Genomic DNA, 24896 nt, shown 5'->3' on the forward strand with positions numbered 1-24896 from the left:
ATGGACCCCTTTTTCTTCAAGCCCAATGAGAAAATCGGGGCTGAGGCCACTATAAGGTCCTGAGGTGGAAAATGTAGCCCTGGCTGGAGGCTAACTATCTTGAGAGCAACTATGTGTGAACCCAAACGGTTCACACATCCATACGGCCTTGTAGACTCGGAACTTCTGCCAGGAGAACTTTGCTGACTTCTGGAACAAGACCTTGTGCCCCTCTTCCATTCTTGATCTCATTCCCCTCGCCTTCATTGTGTGGAGTGTCTTAGAGAGCAAGGTCGTGAAGACGTTCACCGAAATGTACAGGAGCTCAACACCAGCATCAAGATGCATTGGGACAACATGTCCGCCAATTATATTGTGGCAATCCGTGCCATGCTCTGACCTCGTGTGGAGGCTTTAAAGATGATGGAGGCGGCCATATTGAATAATTTTTGCAAAGATTGATTGCTGAAAGTTTTTATCGATAATATCTTACATTATACTTTTCCACTAAAAAGTTATTAAGGTTTTGGTTTCCATATCCTAGATTAAAACAAGACCAGAATGAACATAAGGGTGTGTTTATAAATAACGGAGGGTAACTTTGAGTGTTTGTTGGGGAGTTATAGTAGTAAGTTCTTTTTTGGATTCAGAGTAGAATTGAGGGCCGACATCGGAGTAATTCTTGTCCTTTTTTATTTCCTGATCCCCTCTCCCTGCTTGTAGCTCATGTCATGAAACTTCAAGACAGCTAAGCTGCTCTTCTCCAAAACATTCCTCAAATAATCCGGGTAACCCTGTTCATTTTCGGTTTTCTTTTGTTTGTTCCCAAAATACTCCGGATTAGCATCACTGCTTATATGTTATCCCTTAAAGAATCAAAGAATAAAGATAAAAGCAATGTAAAAAATGTAAAAACTCTGCCAGAGTTGCCAACAATATCAAAACTAGTACGTCTAAAAATGCTTACGATTTACAGCCCTGCAAATTGCACTTAGGATTACTAAGTCCCCTATTTTAAGTAGAAAAATTATAAAAAATGTTAAAATGGTGACAAGTCTAATGTACATATACAATGATATTAAATATTTATGTATAAATTAAAGGATGAGTGAGGGGAAAAAGGCATTAGCATTCCAAGTAGTTCAATGTACACTCATACTTACTTATGTTGTATATGAATGAATGTATGTATTTCTTTATCTATAAATCTTTTTATATACATATTACTATATTTTATCTTAGTTATGTATTTATTTTCTTTATTGTATTAATGTTCATATATGTATATAAAAGAACTATTCTATTTGTAAATGAATGTGCATATAAGCACTAGCAGAGATATAAAATGAGGTTACTGGGATTGGACCATGTATACATCTGTAATTTGAATATAATAATAGTAGCTAAGAATGACCATTGTCCAGTTTATTTCCACTTTTTTGTTTTCATATTTTAAGAGATAGTAGGTAGATTTATTACAAGATATATTACATACATCTTGTAATGACATAACTAGTCTTGATTGATAAGATCATGTTTTGAACATGATCTGTAAATTAGGGTGCATCAAATTTCCTTTATGTTCCTGGATTTTATATATATTCTCACAAATGATTTACTTGAAGATACAAAACATGGACGCAAAAAACCAAGGAAATTGAAGGTGTTATTGAGTGGCAACCAAGCGACTATATAGAGCGGGCGATCGTTGTTAAAATTTGAGCGCAAATAAGACGTTGTTTTTTGTTTTGTTTTGACGAGTGTTTCGTGTCAATTAAAAAAATGGATTCAATCTACGAATTATTTATTCCACAATTGTTGAAAAGGCAGATTGTTCTTGTTGTAATCTGCGCCGGACGAGACAATGTTAGGATTGCAAGCTTCTTCAACCTGGTCAAATCCTTTTGACTTAAGAGTCAGAAAGGAACTGGAAGAGCCTGAGTCTGAATCAACAGCAAATCGTGCTTATCACAAAATCAGATCAGACTTCGAGAAGCACCAGGATTGCAATGCCATTTGAAAGAAAAAATCATTGATAACAAACCATCCAAATCAATCAATGTCATTTCCAGGGATCTCAACTGTTCTAAAAGGCTGATCAAAAAATGTGTGGCAGATGATTTGAGGTACAAATCATACAAGATGCGAAGAGCTCGACTTGTAACACAAAATACAAATGTGTACCTGGTTGTTTGAACTTATTTGGACTTTACTTGAGCCAGTGTGTGTCCTCCAAGCTCACCGGACCTCAGCCCCATGTACTTCTTTGTGTGGGGCACAGTTGAGCGGCACACCAACAGATTCTCCTACAAAATAAAATCTGAATTGATGTGTACGATCCGGGAAGAATTCGGGAATCTCCCAACGGAGGCCGGCATTGAAACCTGCTTCGGTTTCCTAGTTCAAGTTGAGACCGTATTTGACGCCAAGGGCGATTCTATTGAATAGTTATAAAAAAAATTTTATTCAAATTTCATTTTGCATTTTTTTTTTAAATGGATTATCAAATTTAGGAGAAAATCAATTTGAGAAAAAAATTGCAGGCTGTTAAATATATAGAGAAATAAATATATCCTTTGCAGATTTTGAAAGTTTGCCCAGTAGTAAAATTTTACTATAGGATTGAGGTCCGGAGACTGGCTACGGCACTTCATGACCTTAATGCGGTTCTTCTAGCTTTCCCTAAGAGAAGGAGGTGTTCGTCCAAGGTTGGTTTCCCTTCAATGCGATGAAGTTGTCGATTCCCTTTAGCCGAGAAACACCCCCAAAACATAATGTTTCCAATCCCATCTTTCACAGTGGAGATGTTGTTGTGGTTATGATTACATATAATCAGCATTTGTCTTCCTCCTATCACTTTTTTGTTTGTTCTTATATGTAATGTATCTTACTGCTAAAATATAACTACCATTAAAATTATGGATTTTTTCTTTTCTTTATCACTAAGCAAAGGGATCAGTTACTTATTTTCTCCGCCGTAGGTAGATACTATAATGTTTAATTTAGTTACGAAATAATAATATATATATATTTATGTTTGATAGCGCATCATCACGTCTTTGAATCGGATGTGATTCTCACTTTTAAAAAAAATCGATATTAAGATACTTTGTGTGTAAATATTTTGGACTCCGCGTTTCAATTATAATCTTGTTTAGGATGTTTTTTAGCAAATTACTTTGTTTTTGCCTTCTTCTTATAAGAGTAACGACCCACCACTTTTTAAACGAATACATTAATGAAAGAACCATACTGATCCAATCCTTACTTTCTCAACTGAATGTGCATTGTACTTACATACAAATCCCTAACCTTTTCTATTTTTTTCCTCTTAAATCTAGTCAATTAAAGCTCTTGATATTAATAACACAAGTATAAACGTATTATGCAAGAAAACCAAACATTTCTAAATTTAAAGAAAAGATAAGAAATAACAGAATTTGTTTGTATCATCAATTATTACATTTTAGAAAATAGATTATCATATACATCGACAAAATATAAAAAAATATCACCATACAAACTTGTTTAGTTTTATTGGAGAAAATTTTATGGCCAAGATTGTATATATATTAAGTATAACTAACAAAACAATTAAGAAGTAATAATATAAATCTTTATTGACATTTGACAGTTCATATTTAAAGGATTTGAAAATAAATGTCCACTAATTTCATATAATATATGAGTATATTTTGTGTTTCAATTAAGAAATAACTCTTAAGATACAATGAAATTTAGTACTGTGTTTCTCAATCTAATTGTAAAGAAACCCCAGGATAGGGGGTACAAATTTGTACTGTCCATTTTTTCTCTTAAAAAAGTGCATATCTTTATATTAAAATGGTAAATTAATTTTTTGAAAATATTTATTTGTTAATAAGGGAAATATTTTTATTTATACTGATTTGAGAAGAGTAGACTTTAAAAAAATGAAAAAAAGGGAAATAATCTATGACTTTATACAATACTAATCATACTAGGAGGGGAAAGGGTCGTAGAAAATATGATGAGGCCGCAATTTTTTATAGATAAATATATCTCAACAAAGGAGAATACAATACTTTTCAGTTGTCCACTACAAAAGCTTTTATGAAGCACTATTTATGTGATTCAGTTGGAGTTCCTACATTTATTCAATATAAATTTATAAGCACATAGTAATCTCAGTTGCGTCTACTCCAAAAAGAGTTTTTGGGGTTTTTATTTATTAAATTTTATTTTTTATAAATGTGTTTTTTTTTAAATTTCAATTTTCTTAATATGGACCTTCTACTGAAAAGTTTACCATCCCTACTTTGGACGAAAGTTAATAAGAAAAAACTAACGTCCCAGGGAGGTATTATCGAGATGGAAATAAGTCTTGACACCTTTTTCAATCGCATTTAATGAAAATATTGTGAGATAATTAAAATGTCTCGATAACTTAATGAAAGCTACAGTTCTCAGCTTTAATTTAATATACAAAATATTGACTAATGAAGAAGGGTAATTACAATGGAAGACATAGAAGTTTACATCGGGACACTAGTTCGCACCCGCATAATCAAAAACAAATTTCCCATTGAAGCTCTAATTACTAACAGCTTCATCGAGAGCCGGTGAGAACTTGGTCATCGAGGCAGTCCTAGTATAAGTACAAAGGCCATTTAGCATGTTATGAACAGGGGTAATAGTGAATATTTTTTCACCAAAAACCAAAAATATAAATTTCCATTGTGGTGTAAGCCATTCAGAAGTCCCTGACAACGCACATGGGAGATGATTTACCCTTAATGTAAAAAGAGGGGCCTCTCAATCCTCTTAAATATAATAGTTGGTCTAACTCAAGGACTCAGAGAGATGTTTGTTCGCAAGGTTAAAAGGGAATTTGAGGCCTTTAAAGGTGATATTGAGGCAACAACAATAAAAAAAGTATCAAATGGCTCCGAGACAACATCTCACCGTATATTTGGCCTCCAAACTCGTCAAATCTAAATTTGATCGAGTTTTTTTGTGTAGGGGGACAAACCAAGCAAACCCCCTGCAACAACAAAGACAAAATTATCATTTGGATCAAGAAGGAATTTCTAGGATTTTATCAAATAAAATAAATTAAAATCTATCAAGCTTCAGAATCTAGTTTTATTTTTTTAATCTGGTAAGTGATTGGAGAAGAAATTTCGTTTGAAAAAAATCCTATTCGCAAAACAGAAGGCTTGGTCACCCCGTACAAGTAAAAAAATTTATAAAATAATTCCTCATTGTACTGTGTGGAGCTATGTTATTCAAATAATCATTATTGGAGCTTTATAAAATTGTTGTTCTCCTAAATAGGACAAAACGTCGAAAGACACAAAATCGAATCTAGAAAACGAACAACAAACAAAACGTCGAATGGACAATTTTATGAACATATTTCCAAATAAAATAAAATTATAGAACAAAAAAATAAACAGGATTGGAGGGTCAGATGAAATTACAGCTCAATAATGTATATTATTATTTGTATTTTAAAATGCCCTAATAATATTCAATGTTATTGATTTTTTAAATTATTTTCTACTTATAAATTATGGACAATAAATAGTATTCCTATGTTTGAAAATATTCCATATTTCCAAACTAAACAAAAAATAGTTTTAATTCTTTTATTTAAATTTGCATATAAGTTTTTTTATTTTTTTATGTACTATATAAAATATCGTACAGTCAAACATAATCGAATAATGTCGAATAAAAGTAGACATTTTAATTTTTGAACAGCCTGTTTATATAAAACATCATATTTCAATGACATTATTAATGAAAAAACATACCCTCCTTATTTTTTTAAAGTGATTTTTTTTAAAACAACGCATCTATTATTTTCTTTCTTATTGATAATTTTAAAATAAAATTATTCAAAATATTAAATATAATATTTTTATGACATAATAGATTAAAAAATAGTCCCAAAAGTGGATCAAAAAGCCCCCTCCTGGTCACCCAAAAAGATTTTGATCACAAGTGTAGATTATGGTTTAATTTTAAGGGCCTGATCAATTTGAACTATGCACCCTATAGAACAACAGTTAAATCCAACTTTACAATGGAGGTATTTGCCAAGTTCTTAAAAACTGTCTGCAGGGTCCTTAATGGGAGAAGTAAGTGGGCCTGGCATATAGATAATGTAAGATTCTACTATCCCATTTTGACTAGCAACTTCATCAAAGTCAAACAGATTGACTCCCCCATACTCACCGGAACTAGCTGTTTTGGTTCATGCTAGTTTTGGACTCGGTATTTTGAATTACTGCCGAATAAACATTTTGTTAGTTAATTCGATACTTTTTACGCTCAACGTTGTGCCCGTTCTACATTTTGTACGTTCGACGTTTTGTCCTTCAACGTTTCGTCTTTTGAAGTTATGTCCGAGTACAGTTTTCTACAAAACATTATGTTTGTCGTGTAAGAGTAATTTGGATGTGACTTGAAGAATGTTTGAAAATGTTGACAGATGTTACAAAGTCCCAAAGTGGTCCATATTGAGCTCTAGGGGTCTATATAAAAGTATCAGGGGGCTATGTTAGCAAAATAAAAAATTAGAGTCTACATACAGCCCACAAAAGGTGGAATTGAGAGATGGCTTTATAAATAATTCAATTTTTTTTTTTAATGTGGGCTCCTTGTGTATGAGGACAATTCCAAATCGTCCTTTACATCCATCCTGATGGTCAAAGCAGCCACGGAGAAGTCGTTGGCAAGGCTTTAATCAATTTGGTAGGTTCCTCCTTGATATTCTTCCCCAAGCTGGACAGGAACTCCAGATGACATTTGCCTTCCACTTCCAATTTTCCTGCATAGGTATTTTCCATCATTCTTCATATTATCTACTTTGAAAGCCAGGGTGAAAGTCAAAACGTACATAATCCTCGCTACCTTAACTCCAGTATCCAGAAGATCTGAGATGTGCTGCTTTTTGCTCGCTCGTGTTGGTAAGATGACAAAATGCTTATATAAGTTGGTTATGCAAAAAGAATGGCTGATGCAGAATGTAAAAACATAATCCCTATGCCTTGCTATATTAATGACAAAATTAACATTAGTTAACAGTCAACGTTTACCTGCTTAATCTTGTACATTAGGGAGTATCTCGGGAGCCCAAAATTCAGCTGTCACGCATTATGACCCCTCAAAAGTTGCTAAAAGTTTTACTAAAAAAAAATCCCGGATTTTTTTTTTCCCTTTATGTCTGGAAAGGTTTCTGTATGAAGTAAAAACAATAAAATGAAATAAACTTTTTTTTTCTTATTTATAATAAAGCTTTATGTGCTTTAAAAAATGATATTGCACTATATATATAATTTTGCTAAAGCTATATCCCTTACTTCGACAGCAAAATAAACGTTGTGGGCTCCCGCATTTAGTGCGAAAATAGACGGAAAAGATAAGATAACTTATGATTAGGAGAAAATTCTGCCAATATCTTATTTTTTTTATCCTACATAATTTAGTATATAATAATGTGGATTCTTAATCTCAATCTTTGGCTGAATGCTATTTTTAAACATATTATACTTAAATATATCAAACTTAGTTTTAAATTTCCTTAGTTTATCTCTTGATTTTAAAGTTAACAAAATGTATCCGTGTATTTGGTTATATCCGTAAACCTTACAGGAATCCTCTAAAACAAGTTTCACTGCCCCTTCTACAGATTGGGAATAGGATGGATATTCATCTAATTTCAAAGGTTCATTCTTTGCTTTCATAAGTTCTATATCAGACCAATATTGTATTTATCAAAATATGATGTAACGAAGAATTTTAGATTCAGTTCAGAAAGAGATGTCGGGAAGTTTTGAAGAAATTTCTGTGGCTCATATTACTTTTTGGTTAATTGCAAGAAAGTTGTTGTTAGCTTAATAATCTTCATATTTAGCGGAAAATGGTTGAGTGCGGCTGTCAAACTTTTCATGAAAAAAACAAAAAAAAACAAGATAACCCATAACTGAATATGGATACTTGAAATTGACCATGACAGATTCAAACTCACCCTTTAATCATAAAATCTTCTGATCCTATGTAGTTTATATTTATGCTATTTTTCTATTTGGTTTGTTCTACTTTCAATTTCTATATGGATTTTGTGTTTTTACAATAAAAAAATTTCCTTTAAAATAATTAAAAATAACCCCATCAATGTGAGAATCACTGCCAAAACATTTAAAATATAAAACTGTAAGAAAATTCAATAGAGGGTCTACGGAAAACAAATAATCGACAATTGTTCTACGGTCTAAAGAAGTTTGGGGACCTTTGGTATCGAACGTTTCTTGTTTGATGATAATTTATTAATTTAGACAAATAGCCTCCCACAAAAGTTCTTGTCTGGTTCTTCTAAGATGAGAAAAAATTATGTTTAACCAAGAAGTATAACTCAAGTAACAATAGATAGTAGGCAAAAGTCCTTATAACGTCCCTAGAATCATGAAAGCCAAGTACCAAAAGAAAGTTATTGTTTTTGGAATTGTTAGGAGCAAAGAGCAAGCTATGCCGCCCTTCATATTCAAGCAGGACCTGAAGGTCAACACCTAGGTCTATATCAGTGTTCTGCCCACTAAATTATTACTTGGATCTGGTAACAAGACAAGGCACCAAGTCACAACGGTAAAAGAATTTTCTGGTTTTTGAGAATGTGATGTACGTCCTGCTAAGTTATTGTCCTCCTAACTCGCCAGAATTGAAACTTTCACATTATTCTGTCTTGGTAATGTTGAAAGGGTCTCCAATGAAGATCCCCACAGAATCACAAGATCCCTGAGATCTGGTATAAGGACTGCATTCTAGACTTTGCCTGGTGAGACGCTCAAGAAGGCTGTTGGACGTTTCCAGGGACGTTGTGAATGTATTATTCGGCTTGCAAACGTTTAGAAGAACCATCCTATAAAATATTGAAGAAAGGGGGAGTAATAGAAGATTGAAATTAATATTTCGGATCAGTTCTCTACGATCTACATATAAAAATATCCGTGACCCACTTTTAGTTTATGAAAAATATTTATCTAACATTCTCCTTGAAATAGTTATAATATTTTATTTCTATGAAAACTGAAGGGGTTCTCAACCTTTTGGAAAAGAAAGCACACAATGTTATTTTTCAAAAACTTATGAGGCACAGCTTCCAAAATAAATTATTAAAAAACCTATCATGCATGAGAGAGATTGTAAATCGTCTTCCTTGAGGCTCTAGTAATTATATGCTCTACAACATTGTTCATGGGATCCATTTATTAAATATACAGTATATAGAAACCTTATTTGTAAACATGACCTCCATTACGGCAATGACAGCCTCCCAGTGGGCCGAAAGGACATACACACAAGAGAGATGTAGCTGTGGTCCATGTTTTCACACTATTTATACATGGAGGACTTGAGTTCGGCAATGTTGCTGGGACAGATTTTACAGGCTTTGTAATCTACTTAACACAGGATGCTGTAGTCCAGCGGTTAGAGGTCTGGGCTCTTGTGTGATGTTTGAGCAGATTAAAAAGACTCATACAATTCTCCATTATTTATGCTTTTGACGCAACAATGGCCTCTCTTCCAACCTTTTAGAATTCCCCAAGCAGTATCGACCATCTTTGACACGGTAAACTGATCTAGATACTTCTTTTTTGCAAATTCGACCATGAACACGACTAGGTTGGGTCAAAACAGTGTTTGGCAGCTTAAGCTTGACTCGCCTACCGCTTTAAAACAACTATTGTCTTTTAGACGCTTGCAACAAAGTAGATGGTGTGGCAGTTGATCCCAAGCTGCTTGAAGATGTCCGAGGTGGCATTGCATGCATGGATCAAAGTTACAATCTCAACCTTTTTGCTCCCATCTTTTATCCAGAAATGAGATATATTTATTTACAACATCTTGTTTGAAAGATAACAACAACATCTTGTCATTAGTATGTATAACTTTTTGATTAAAATGCTTTACAACTTCAAAAATACAGTTGAATAGGTGGCACATACCTTATTCACTACCCAGTATGTAGTTTTGGGTTTAAAAGAATCTCTAAAAAGAGTGTAAAAAATATGTAAAGAGTACAGTAGTGTACTTGTCTGTTGCTCGGAATTCCTTAATGCTTGAACATTAAGATATTCATGAATTGACCAATATAAATTTTCTTATTCTCAATTTTGTGAGTTTGTTTGTTTGTTTCCTAGAATATGACATGTGTATTTTATTTTTCAAGTATCTCAAATTGATAAATGCGGAGAACATTCCAGAGAAAGGGTTCTGACAGTTGATATTACCTCACTGAGTACGACAGCAACACTTAATTTATGGGTTAAAAATGCAATTTTATTTTACATTTAAAATAAAAGACATATAATTAATTCATTTGCTACTGTTGTTGTGTTCTTTTGTTTAATTTTCCTCTAATACGTTTTTTGAGGTAGACAAGGGTATTAAAAGTTCCCCAAACTGACTCAAGGGATTTGACATTCAAATACCAATATTGTTTAAATAAAAGTCATACGTGAATGTTATATGTACATTGTTTGTATAAAGTCCCTTAGAATAGCGAAAATATATACATAAATCATTCAGAAAAAAATAATAATTTATATGGTATTTGAACTCATTTTTCTTTTTGCAATTTTGAATCAATTTTCATTTAGTAAGTCTTTCTGTACTCATGCAATTTAAAAACATATTTTTATTCCTTCCTAATGTAAAAGATTGAAGAAGCAGTTAGCACCATTTTTTACCTGTTTAATTTTGAATTTCTTTATTTACTTTTAATATAATATAATTAATTATGACGGGATTTAAAATATTTCAGCCATAACTTCGATAAATTTCTAGTCAGTATTGTAGTAGCTACAATACTGACTAGAAATTTCCGAACCAAGAACTCTTTTATAAATGGAATCGGTACTGTTAGTGTTTCAAATGCACTCTTTCAAATGATACAGAATTGAAAAATCAATGTGTTATTTTTTTTTCTCAAGTAAAGCCCAAAAAATATGGGGATTTTTAACCTGTAAATTGTATTTTTGTCAAGATTAGATTATTCCATATAAAATAAAAGTACGTATTTGCATTTACATGAAATTTTGGAGATAATAAATTAATTTTTTGAAATAAAAATAGAAGAAAAATAAGTAGTTAGCATTAATCTAATTCCTTTCTAAACAGACAAATAAATTAAATTTCTATGACGCTTTAAAAATTAATTTATTTGAATTGTGTCAATGATGGAAGTACATATTCCAATATTAAATTATATATTTATCATCTTTTTACGATTTTAACAAGGGGTCTAAATTTTCTACTAGTTTTTCCAAAGTAAAATGCGTTAAAAACGCAATAAAAAATGTTCACTTAAAAAAAAATATATCTTAATTTTGGGATTTTTTTTTTAAAGAAAATAAACCTGATTCCTGTTTTACCCGCTTCTTCACCATTGAGCCAATAATCATAGAGGCAACAAAAATTAATTTTTTAATATATCACTATTTTCCTTCATTTTTAGAAGACTGATTTAAATTAATATTAAATGTCTCCCTGTTTTAAATATATGAAAATATGCATTAATTATGGGGTTTTTTTTTTCTTTTTCTTGGCAAATTTCAGATAAATTAATATAGTTAACCTTATTATTTAAGAAAAAAATGAAATATATAATGCAAAAAGACATACATCCAATTAGTTGTAATCTAAGAGTCATTATCAAAATCCTCATTTGATACTTTTTATAAACTTGGTAGCACTATGGCATCCTAGAATAAAAGAATTATTCGCCATATTGATGGATTTCTATGATTTATAAATTATTAAAAAAATTATTAACTATTTTATCTATTTTGAATTTATCTTCCACAAAATATAATTTTAATAAGATTACTTTTTTTTTCTAAAATTGCATTTTTTTTTGCAGATGTGCTTATTTTACTTTGAACGAAACGAAGATTATATTAACTTAAGTACATACTACTTTTAAAAACAAAATGACATAATAAAAAGGACTCCACGGGGATTAACACCTTGTTAGAAAAAAGTTTACAATTGGAAGTTCATGTATTTATTTTTGTGCTATGTAATTTCATTCCGAGTATATTTATTCCCGGACATATCATTCCCACTTTGAAGAGGGATAGTGAGTGACGTCATACGGTGCATGTTTCTACAATAGTTAATAGTTTTTGTGTAGAACTGTAGAGGGAGGGCTGGACAGGGGGCAGTCGGTACTTAAGATGAGTGATGACTAGTGATGGATGGGAGACGGATATGAATGAGATATGGTGTTTATGGATTAGAAATGACTTAATGATAAATCTTTAATAGTGAGTAGGGATGGAATCCTGATCCATGGATATTATTTATACCTTAGGAAATAGATTATTACTCTTCTTCTTGTTCATCCTCAATCACTACTCGCTCCTGCTCATCCATCGACCATTATCAATTGCATTATCTTCTCTTCCTCTTTACATAATTCAAATCTATGTAAACAATAAACAAGTTTGCTTGGGGCCCTCACTCCCTTCTCCAGGGTCATTAACTCTCCCCTTCTTCAAGTTCAGCTCCGGATTGAATCCTATAACAATCCTCATAATTCGACATAGGATGATACTGGGACTCGTAAAAGATCGTTGGAATATATCCTTCATCCCCTCCTCATCCAATCACAAATGCTCAAACTCTAATACGTAGGTTTCAAAGCATTTGGAAGGAATCACGGAATACTATTGCTACGGTCCCTTGCGAAGAATAATTGACATTCATATGCAGTCCCTTTCTTCATCAAAAGGCCATGAAGAGGATTGTGCGAAAGTTATAGAACTAGATCAAGATATGGACCTCGTTTATAAAAATCTGAATACATTTCTGAATATGATATATATTATTTAATGTATGTAAATACTTTATTAACTTATTACAATCGTAGATTGTGCTGTGTTAACTTCGACCCTTCACCTTATCTCTGGGAGTATATTATCTTGTGTGAACCAACTTGTTTTTTTATAGCAATTAACCATTTTCCTATTGCTGGGAGGATTTTGGACCCTAACGAATGAAAGAAATACATGTTTTGCAACACCTCCCGAAATAAAACATCCTTTTTAGGTTAATTAATACAAGAACCTGATTAATTTGTTGAGTTGTCAAGCATTGAAGATTAAATAAGATAAGGAGATCTTCACAATTTGAGGCTTTAATTTGGAATGTAATATAATAATAACTATAATTATTATTTGACAATGCATTTCAAACTCGGAAAGTTCATGCCTAGGATGAGACATTGAACATCGGTGACTATGAATTTCAAAGGAACTTAGGAAAATTGTTATTTAGTAACCCTCCTAATACATCAAGAAAATCTTTTCTGCAGGATGTAAGAGATGAAGATATCTTTCATTGGCAAAAATGTACAAACTTGTGTTGTACAATATCATCTGGCGTAATAATTATATTTATCATTATATCACTTTAAGATATCTCATTTGGTATTTAGTTTTTGATATTTTTAGATGATTTGCAGATATATCACCGAAAACCTTTGTAATGATTGACGTATTAAGTGAGATGTTTTGTCAAGTTAAAGTACTCGAATTTAGTACATATATTTTAATTGTTTCAAATAATCATTTTGTTGTATATCTATTGCAATTAGTCGAATAAATAAAGTTATAAAAACGTTAACAAACTTAAGATTTTTAAAAACAAATAGTTTTGTTATTAGATATATACATATATTTTTATGAGTTCTTCTAAATTATATTCATAAGCATCTTTAAATTAATAACAAAAGTGTACTTAGATATGGATAGGACGTTTCGTATCACATAATTTCACGCCAATCTTTTTTTGTCATAACCTAAAATATTAAATCAGGTGTATGCAGTACTTTTTCATTTTGATCAAAGTTCTTTTAGATTATGTAGGGTAACAAAGACTACTGGAGACAATGACTGAACTAGAAGCCTTTATTCATTGGATAAACATTTGCAATTTATAAGGTAATGATATTTTTTTTTGAAATAACTAATAGTAACAAGTTTCATTTCACTGGAAATATGAGCATAACACTAATAATTCCTAAAGATACCCTAGTCAGTCTTTCAGTTCATTTAAACAGAATTGTAAAAGTCAGAAAGATTTTATCGACAGAGGGCAGATATCTTTGGATATTTCATGAGAACAACAAATTGAGCATATCGAGCAAAAAGAAGTTCAGAAATGTCTAGCTATAAATATGACATTTAAAGGGTTAAAAATACTTAACAACATGCAAATCGGCCCTAATGGTGTATTTTGTCCCCGCAGTTTCAACAACATTTCTAATAGGATTTAATTACAATTTTATCTGCTTTATGTTTAAGTATGGGCTTTCATTACCTAACCGAACGACATTTAAAAAATCAAATAAAAAAAAAGGTTTAATTTAAAGTTCTGCTATTACTTGTCAAGAAGGACATATTGAATAAAAAATATAGCTAAATGTAGTATTTAAACATATAACAAATATGTTTTGAGTTGTCTCTTCTTGACGCCATAAAAATCACGTTTTGGGTTTTCACTTTGTATACATTTTCAGAATTTTGAACTCAATTTAATATGCTAAAAAAAAAGAGGCATACTTGATCACTTTATAATACCGATGATTTTAATATATACATATTAATTGAGCAATTATTTTTGCAAAAAAAAAAAAAAAAACAGTCAGATTGGTTTTATTCCTTTATTTTAAAGCTCGTTGATCATTAATCTTTGGAAAATAGAAAATAAATTAAATGCTTATCTTTTACAAATGTGTACCGTTTTTTTCGAAAATAAATTTGTAGGTGAAGATCAGGTTATGAAAATCAGTTCAGGGATGTCGTATAATTGCAAAATTTCGATATGGTCTATCAACTACAAAGCTCTCAGAATTGCAAAATAAAATGGGGTTATACTTTTTAGAACAAAAATATAAAAAGAACAACTATAAATCTTCTCGTAAATGCAAATACTTTTTATTTAAATGTTATCATATTTGAGAGAAAGGTATTGTGGAATGAAAAAATGAGGCTTAATAGAGAAAGAAGCTTTCCTAGGGGACTAATAAGGATTTATCTGATAGAGCTCCACAAATTGAGTTTTTTTTTTGTTGTTTTTTTTTCAAAAAAGAATATATATCTAAAGTTTTAGTGAAGAAGTGATATAATGTGGCTCCATCTCTCAGTGATATTATTAAATATACTTTTATTATGTATATATGGGTACAAGGAATATCGACTCTTTCGTTTTTGTATATGTTTGAATAACCATCGGTATAAATTTGATAATTTTTAAAAATATTTTGATGAAATGTCACAAAACGAATGTCCAAGAAGGATTAACCTACATAGTGTGGTCATAAAATCCTTGTTGTTTTTAGACCGAAATCTTATTTTCGCTTGATATTTATTTGCTTACAGACCAATATATACACTAGGGGGTATCACGGGAGCCCAAAGTTGAGCCATCACTTTTTTTTTCTTATTTATAAAAAAGCTTTATATGCCTAACAAAACTGTATGTAAGATTTTTAATTACAAGATATTCTAATTTTTTGCTAAAGTTAAATCCCTTACTTCTACAGCGAGATAAACTTTGCGCGCCCCCGCATTTAGTGTGAAAATAGACGAAAAAGATAAAAATTTCTTATGAAAAGGAGAAAATTCCGCCAATATCTTTGTTTGTTATTCTATATAAGTTAGTATATAATAATGTGGGTAGCATTCATGCTAAATGTTTGTAAAGTACATTTACTTTGTACATTTGTAACAAAGAAATCAAAATTTCACATTCTTTATTATAAGCTCTTTGTGTTTTGAAAAATAGACTTATGAACATGCTTCTTTTATACAACAACTTCAAATCGAATCATTGTTCAGGAGTACTTAGTTATAAATGAGATGCAAGTGATTTTTCAAAAAGCAGTATTCAAACAGATACAGCAATGGCTACAAGAAGCTTAACTCTAAATCCAGCAATTCTCCCATCTGCAAAGGATGTCTATAAAGCCCTGTTAATTGTGAAGCAAGACTAAAATTAAATGTAAATGGTTTAAAAGAGAGGCTTATTTAATAACTGCTGATTTAGTTTTGTCAATATGTGAGCAATTCAGCATTCCTGCAATAAACAAAAACTTTGTTGATGGTAAAATTCAAAAAGTATACGTAAAAGTTGACAGAATTTCTAAAAATATGTTGAAAACTGATAATCCTTTCACCAAAAAGTTTGTTAATGAATGTGAAGAAATGTTTGATATCACTTCATGTCAATGCTATGATAGTAAAATTCCAAGAGTCAAATGAAAATTTCAAAGAAAGATCCTCCTTCAAGAGTGGCAGGTATATTTTGATCAAAAAAATAGAGTGGGATATTAGGACTATTGATTGTGTTACTACCAGAAAGATTTTGGATATTGTCAGCAGGAGAGAATGTCAAATTGAGCGTGAAAATAACAAAGAGAAACGGCTAATGGACCAAAATTCTTATAATTAGTCCTTAGCAAATTTTTCAGATGTTGAAGATTTCCCTATGCCTGAAAAGGCTGATGAGAACTTGGACTTGGAAAATCTGTGAGGCAATTCAAAAAATCTGACAATAATAAGGGGAGTTCCCCTAATCTTGCAATAATGGTGCACAGATTTAGGTTGTCAGATACAGCAGTAGCTGCTATATTGAATTCTCTTTTGGAAGATATGGAATTAATTGCACCTTCAAATATACTAGATAGGCAAAAAGTTAAAAGCGAAAAACAGAAGTAGAGGAAAATTCATCCAAAATCTTCAAAAGAAGAATCAATGAAAATCAACTGCATTGATTTTGATGGCAAGATTGACCTTACCAAAATGGTTAAAAGGGTTGAACATCAAGAGAGAAGCAATGGTAACTTCCTACCAAAAATATATTTTGCACAGAAAAAGAGGAGAAAATAGTCATTATTAAAGGTATTCTAACATGAAATTGTTTTAATTTATATTTGTATAAAATATATAGGGGTGGGAAATTGTAACTTTCATGATTTAAAACTAAGAATTTAAATTAACAAGAATAAACTCTCTTATTCTTTTATGAAATTTAAAATTGTACAAACAAATTAGTGTTGGTCTTTCCCCCATTTAAGAACCCCAACAAGAATACATTGACCATATTTCAGCAAAAAGTGGGAAATCGGTGGGTCAAGCTAGAGAAAGACTATCAGTTCTGGAAGATCATGAAAGCTTAGAATCCATAGTTGCTATTATATGTGATGGTTGTCACACAAATGTAGGAATTTGGTTTGGTATTGTAAGGAGGCTTGAACTTTCCCCTCCAAAGACCCATTCAATAGCTAGTGGCTCAACTTCACATAAATGAATTGACATTGAAGGAGGCATTCAAACAAATTGATGGTGGTCAGCAAGGACCAAGTATTTATAGGAGCTCAATTGGAAAAACAATAAATGAAGATTTACAAAAAATGCCAGTAGTCAATTTCAGGCCTGTTGTAGGAGAAGTTAAAAAATTAATGAAGATATTGTGATAGATTTACGGAAAGACCAACGTCATTTTTACGACATTGTTTAAGCAATTCAGTCTAGAAAAATTCCTCCTGGTTCCCACTTACCTCTTAAATCCCCAGGAACCTTGCACAAGGCTAGATGGCTTACCGTAGCTAGTCGCATTTTGGGATATTATGTATCGAATAAAAAGCCTAGCAATAACCTCTAAAAATTAGTAGCATTTCTCTTAAACTATTACGCTCCAATGTGGTTTGCAATTAAATGTCAACCGAATTGCTACGATGGTTTGAAGCATTTTTAGTTTGCAATTTCACGATCGAGACGTATTAATGTTCAAGGTGTTGACCCTATTGTACAAAAAATTTTATCCCAAAATTATTTCTTTGCTCATCATGAAAATACACTGTTAGCAGCATTGGTAGATGAAGATTCAGAAGTATGTAAATTTGCATTGAACAAAGTCTTAAATACAAAAATTTGATATGACCCCCATAGGAAATTCATAATAAAATAAACTATGAATCAAATCATTTCATAAATATGATTGATTGGTCTAAGATAGTACTTTCAGTTCCTCCAATCTTACAAAATTGGTTAGATAAAGAACTTATGAAAGCAAAGAATGAGCCCTTGAAGTTAGAGAAATATCCATGCTATTTCCAATCTGTAGAAAGGGCAGTGAAACTGTAAGGTTTACGAATATAACCAAAGACAAGGATACATTTTGTCAACTTTAAAATCAAGAGATAAACTAAGGAAATTTAAAACCAAGTGTAAGTACCCAGTTTGATACATTTACATATTATATGTTTAAAAATATTATTCAACAAAAATTAAGGATAGTTTTCCACATTATTATTTACTAAATTATATAGAATAAAAAAAATAATAAGATATTGGCAGAATTTTCTCCTTTTCATAAGGATTTTTTATCTTTTCCGTCTTTTTTCGCACTAAATGCGGGGCGCGCAACGTTTATCTCGCTATAGAAGTAAGGGATTTAACTTTAGCAAAAAATTACATATCATGCAGTATCATTGTGTTTGCATATAAAGCTTTGTTATAAATAAGGAAAAAAAATTTATTTAATAATTTTTTTTGTACTTCATACAGAAACATTTCTAGACAAAAAGGGTAGAAAGGTACATTTTTTTATCAGGGATTTTTTTTTAGTAAAACAGATTTTCATTTACCATTCGCAACTTTTGAGGGGTCAGAATACGTGATAGTTCTATTTTGGGCTCCCGTGACACCCCCTAATATACACCAAAAATTTCAATGGTGACACAAATTTTTGTTCTTTTTATTGGTTATTCACTTTTATTTAGTATTTTCCATGTAGCATTGAGTCTCATTTTTAGTATTTTTTTCCACCTCAGGAACACATTACAGCTACCTCCGTTCTGAGGGGCATTCCGACATATTACAGTATATAATTTCCTATTTTTGTCCCTTTTTCATCATATGATTTAAATCTTGCACGGTCACTATAACGAAAACCATTTTTTGCCAAAAAGCCACTTTACCAAATAACATTTTACCGAACTGACACTTTTTGAGATGACTATTTTGCCAAATGGGCACATTCCCCTTTGATCACACTGAATTACTGAAAAATTATGTAGGAAGTATTTTTGGAGAAATTTCTATATTTTAGTAATGATGAGGGTCCATCATAAGCCATATATATATATTACTAAAGGTATATTTTCATCATCATCTCTGCCAAATACACAGATTTCTTCCAAGTATATTGTCAAGTTTTTACCATTTTTGTTATGAATTAATATTAGTTAATTATTATGTTTATCAATTTATTCATTCCAGTAACTATTTCGATTACTTCAATGGAGTTTGTATTTTCATTGATATTCCCTAGGATAATCTAATCGAGTGAGCAGTGCTATTGTCGCTGGATTTGAGGAATGTAGTCCTCAAAGGGACACCAGCGTCCCAAAGAATTCAAACATCAAAAAGTTATTATTGTAAAGAAAGAAATGAATAGTTACTACAAAGGGAGCAGTTTGGCATAAAGGCAGTTGTAAATTAAAATCTTCAGTCTGCTGCAATTAGAAAGGGGTTTGTTATTATCAACATTAGCTAAAGAAATACTGTTGATTGGTCAACTTTTTATTGGGATCTGCAGGGACTGGCCTGGAGGAACCCTTGTCCTATAGATTTGAATTTTGCCAGTTGGGATTGCAGAGGGGCAATGTAGGAAGTTCTTAACCTGTTAATCGAAGAAGTATTTTAAACATCTGTTATTCATTTTAAACGACATAGAGTTAACAATTAATTGATTCATATAAATAAATTTGTTAATAAATTATAGTTTTAGACACAAAATTTAAAAAAATGTTAAAATATTGTGTTGCTTAAAGAATAAAAGTATTCATTTTTATATATTTTGTTAAAATATATTTCATTCATAAGTTCATTCAATGGGCAATCTACTCTGATATTGATATATTAATCAAAAATGAATGTGACGTCCTTACTTTGAACATACCCCATTTGTCAGCTAGAATACATTGCTCAATCTTTCGTGGACCTTGTCACCTCTATGTATTTCTCTCTCTAAACTTCTTATGTATACATTAGAACTAAACAATAATTTAAAGATAAATGTCTCAATATATCGGGTGGAAACTTGAAGTTTACACAATTTACAATTTTCACAATAATTACATAATATTTCTAATAATATTGATATTACAACAAATTATTTTAAAAGATATGTGGTAGAATAGGGATATTCATTAAAACGTCCTTCACTTCATTCATGGCTTTGATATATGTACATTTTCCTAAACAAATTCATTTTTTGACTTCTTCAGATACATTAGTGGCTCTGCTACTTTAGTAAATTTTGATGAAAAACTTGGAAGTTGATTTGCTAAGCCAATCAATGATCTCAAATTTGTTTTATTTGTAGGTATAGGAAATTCATGGTTTCCTTTTAACTTCTTTCCATCTGACGTGATACTATCCTTACAAATCTTGTAACCGACGAAATTAATATCTTTACATAAAAATTGGAACTTCTCTTTACTAAAGAAATACTTTACTCTCAACATCTTAAAAAAATCTTTCAACACTTTCCACGTGCTCCTCAAAAATATGATCATCCACCAGGACATCATTGAAAACCTTCTGAGCGTTACGAATTCCTTCCAATGCTGGGTTGCACCTACATTTGTATACATCAACAGTGGATATGAAACCCCAGGATACTCGTTTGAAAAAATACCTTCAATATAGTCTTATGAACGTAATGAGCTTTTGGATTCAAGAGTCATCTGCCAGTATCTGTTCACTGTACCAAATTCGGTAGAAAAATTGGATTTTGGGTTAATTTCAGAGACTGCCTCTTTTGGCGTTTTCATGGGGTGAACTAATCATCTTACTTGAGAGTTAAATTTAGTTCATTAAATTGTTAATCGTATCTTTCCATTGGCATTGGTGTAACCACGATCAGATGACACCACTCTGTCACCTCACGTCAACTCTTCCTCACAGGCAAATACATCTGAAACCCCATATATGAAGTTCTTCAGGTAATTTCTTTTAACTTTTTCAGATATGTTCGAATCTAGGGTACATTTATCATTGGCATTCGCTAACGACTGATTCATCCACTCCTATTTCAGAGGTCGAGGGAAATCTGAGTGCAAAATTCCCAATCTCATGCATGCCGAGAGATAAACATCTCATCTTGGCCAATATGTTTGAAAAATACACAATCTCCTTGTGTTGACAATTTCCAAGTCCAAATATCATCTCAACACCCTTTAGATCCTCCAATCTCGAGCCGTTCACACCGACAATTTTGGGAGTGACTACTGAGTTCTCAGGTTTGCTTGATAATAAGTCTATGTCTTTATAAACTCGTAGACCAGCAATAAAAGCCATGGCAACACTATCACATACTGCAATTTTGTTTACGATGAACTCCCCACTGGCGTCCAATATGTAAATTGGGAGCTCATTCAGCTCACATGCACGAACAAAATGGACTATAAGATTTACCTTACATTTTTAACTCTACATATTTTAGCATTATGTCCTTTTTTCTTTCAGTTCCGTCATTAGGGATCCATCGCAGGGTGCTGTCTTCCAAATTGAAAAGAAGCCTTGAAGCCACACTTTCCACAAAGGTTTTCTTCGCCCCCTCGTACATGATCTCCCACAATTTTGATTCGTCCTTCTTCTATGACTTCTACTATCATCGTCTGCTCTCGAAATTCAATTTACAACCTTTTATTCTAAATCGTTTAAACTGTCTTAATTTCTCTTGTGTGTTTCGACAGTCCTACAGAAGGTAATGTTGTCTTTCAAATTGAGTAGATGAGTTTTTTCTAAAAGCTTTTGGTGAACATATTCATCCTTGACTCTGGAAGTGATAAGGTGGCCACTCAATCCTCTGATTTCCTCTAATAGATTATGGCCTCCTCGACTAATATTTTCAACTCACAATAGAATTCGTTAATTGTTTCAAAATTTGCTTGCTCACGTCGCATCAACTTGTATCTAGCTACTGAAATCTGGTTTTTTTTTTGTTTTTTTTTGCTTTCACGTCTTCAATAACTTACTCCAAGGCTTTAGAAATGTAAAATAGAATTTTGACGATGTGCCGTGTCTTGATGTGGAGTACAGGTGAGCAACATGTCTATAAAATAGGTTTTGCTTTTATTTATTTTATTTTTTTTTCAGATGGATTAACTTAACATGATTATCCCACTTCTCAAACCATTTCAAGAACTCGGAGTATTTGATGCCATTTCCTATTTGGTTTGCGAATTTGGCTTGTATATTTTGTGTGCCTTTGGCTCCTAACTTTGATCGAAAGATTCATTAAGACTTCCAAAGGTCTCTGCAAATAAACATCTACTTCAGCTTCAATTTCGATGAGCTCTTCCTCCGTCTGAATCAACTTATCCATCTCCTTCGTATACTCATACGATATTTTATCCGTAAAATTGAATACTTCCTCAGTTTTTTCATTTTACATTTTAATTACTAATTTACATCTTCAAGCGTCCGAATGATTTTAAACAGGCATGACTTATCATCTCGAAGTAATTTTCATACATTTTCAGATGATGTGTTGAAGGATCTTCTCTGGGCCCCACCGGGATTTCCTCACAGTGGCTAACTTGGCAGTCTTCCCTTCGTTTGGCATTCTCTCACGTATCTCAGGATCTGTGGTGGGATCGATTTCTTCAATTAGGAGTTCACGGCACCTATGGTGTCACGGTGCTAGGACTTTTCTTGTTAAGCTGGGCACTGCACCAAATAAAAATATTCAATAATATTATTAATGAACATGCAACGACATCCTCTTATCAAGGTCTATATTCAACTCTACATTCTAAATTTGTAATAAAGGTAACTTGCAATAATAATACGTACGCAATATACAACAAGTATAATATACAAAAACCAAAAAGGAAGATGGTCACCCTGACAATTTGAAGAATAAATTGGAGGAGAGTAGCTTAGCTGTTATGAGCAGCTAATTTGATTCCGTTTTTACCAATGATATAAGAAGGAATTCAACAATATCGACCCTCAATTCTACTCTGAGCTCAACACGGACTTACCCATACAAATCCATAACAAATCCTAAGTGTTACTCTTGGTCTTTCACGCCTTTGTTGGCATCATCAATGCGTAAGGAAGAAAATAATAAGACAATATAATGTTATGATGTCATATATGAAATGTAGATTATCCATAAATATATGTCATGTATACATAAAAAAACACTCTTTATAGTTTTGGCAAACAATGCAAAAAAAATAAATATAAAAAACGGGTTCCAATGCCTGAAAAAACTTATCCTTTTGTATTTATTTTTTATCATTTTTGATTATTCTGCTTCACTTTACTTCCTTTTTTTTTGCATTTGCTGCGAAGTCAGACATGAAATTGGGATTTTTAATTCATAATAAATGTATCCAAGATCAATAACACAACATATAAGATTAATGTTCCATGAAACATTAATTACAACTTATATTTTGTTTAAACAATTAAAAATAGCGAATGCATGATGTTAGCATCGTTATCATGTATTTTTATAAAGGAACAATAAAAGTTTTGCCCTAGTTATGCATATACATAGATTATTTTTATGGACCTATACAGATCCATAATGGTGAGGCCCGACATTTTTTAATATTTTATGTTCAATGTGCATTAAAGTACTACTACTAATGTCAAAAGTTCCGAATTTGATATCGCAAGATATTTATATTTGCATTTTATTCATCTAAAAAAAGAATATAGCTTTCAATCTTCCAAATAAAAAGATGCTTTATGGACGCGTTTAGATTTGAAAATCGGTAAAATATTAAAGAAAATGATTTTTCATCATGTTTCTTTAAGAATTATCAAGTTGAATCGAGATACTGGATATTTATAAAATTAAATATTGTAAAGTAGAGATACATATATCTGTAAGTAATCCTAACGTTATGAGTATTTTAGTTCTAAATATTTTGCAAGTAAATAAATATACTTTTTTGGATCGCATATTATCCAAAGATATTTTGATGTTTATCTTCATTTTTACAACTCAAATCTCGGTTTTTTTGCCACAAAGTGTTTTTATACACACATTTAATGTTTCTTTTAATTGTTCAGATGGAGTTGCACTGGTTACGTGAAAGAAAACTTTATAGTACTACAATTACTCCATCTGACATAGGAATGGCCTTTTAAGTCCATGTCCACACTGTAGATTTATATCTCTAGGAGGGACCGTGAATCAAGAGAATAGTTCCTCCCTAACACTATACCCATTGATCCAATTAACTCCGTTCCTCACCTTTCCATACATTTTTTAAATTGTCAGGATTGTCACGTTCATTTTTGGATTCATTGAGTACATACAGGGAGTGGGGATCAAATTGTCGCCTACTTTAAATCTTGATAACTTGAAGACAACATTATCAAATAAAAAACCAGTTACCGAATAGGAAAGCTATTCTCGTCAGCTGACGATACGTAGTTCAGTTAGCATCATGCCTTCATCATATGAGGAGATAAAGAGCTATAAGTGGAAAGAGGAGCTTTCAAGATCCGCCGTAGTCATGGCATTGGTTAATAATGGAGGTGAAATCTCCAATTCAACGATTGCTTCAACCTTAGGAGTGAATTTACGGACTGTTCAGCGTATCCGTAAGAAGCTAGAGGACACCTGGGATGTTGATGCCACCATAAAGAGGGCACCCAAGGAGGAGGGCGCCGACAGGAAGGTCAGGGATACCGACTTTGTCGACAAGGTGAAGAAGATGGTTGAAGATGACCCTACTAGGTCCATGGAGGCCGGAGACAGGCCCTGGGTGTGGCAACAGGACTCAGCACCCTACCATGTGTCCAAAATCTCCATGCAGTGGTTAACTG

The 24896-nt window shown here is 32.0% G+C and overlaps 1 protein-coding gene and 1 long non-coding RNA gene across 2 annotated transcripts in view; both read right to left on the reverse strand.

Moving 5' to 3' along the window:
* The window catches only part of Mitf (transcription factor Mitf), a 407005-nt gene that overhangs the window by 337689 nt on the left and 44420 nt on the right, over window positions 1–24896 (reverse strand). The window lies entirely within an intron of this gene.
* On the reverse strand, window positions 11875–23339 carry LOC139906954 (uncharacterized). Its single transcript, XR_011783221.1, has 2 exons — window positions 23090–23339; window positions 11875–22772 (listed from the first exon to the last, which is right to left on the reverse strand). It is a non-coding gene; the product is annotated as an uncharacterized lncRNA (long non-coding RNA).

Source organism: Lepeophtheirus salmonis, chromosome 13 (assembly GCF_016086655.4).
Source record: "Lepeophtheirus salmonis chromosome 13, UVic_Lsal_1.4, whole genome shotgun sequence".
In the NCBI taxonomy this organism is placed as follows: domain Eukaryota; kingdom Metazoa; phylum Arthropoda; class Copepoda; order Siphonostomatoida; family Caligidae; genus Lepeophtheirus; species Lepeophtheirus salmonis.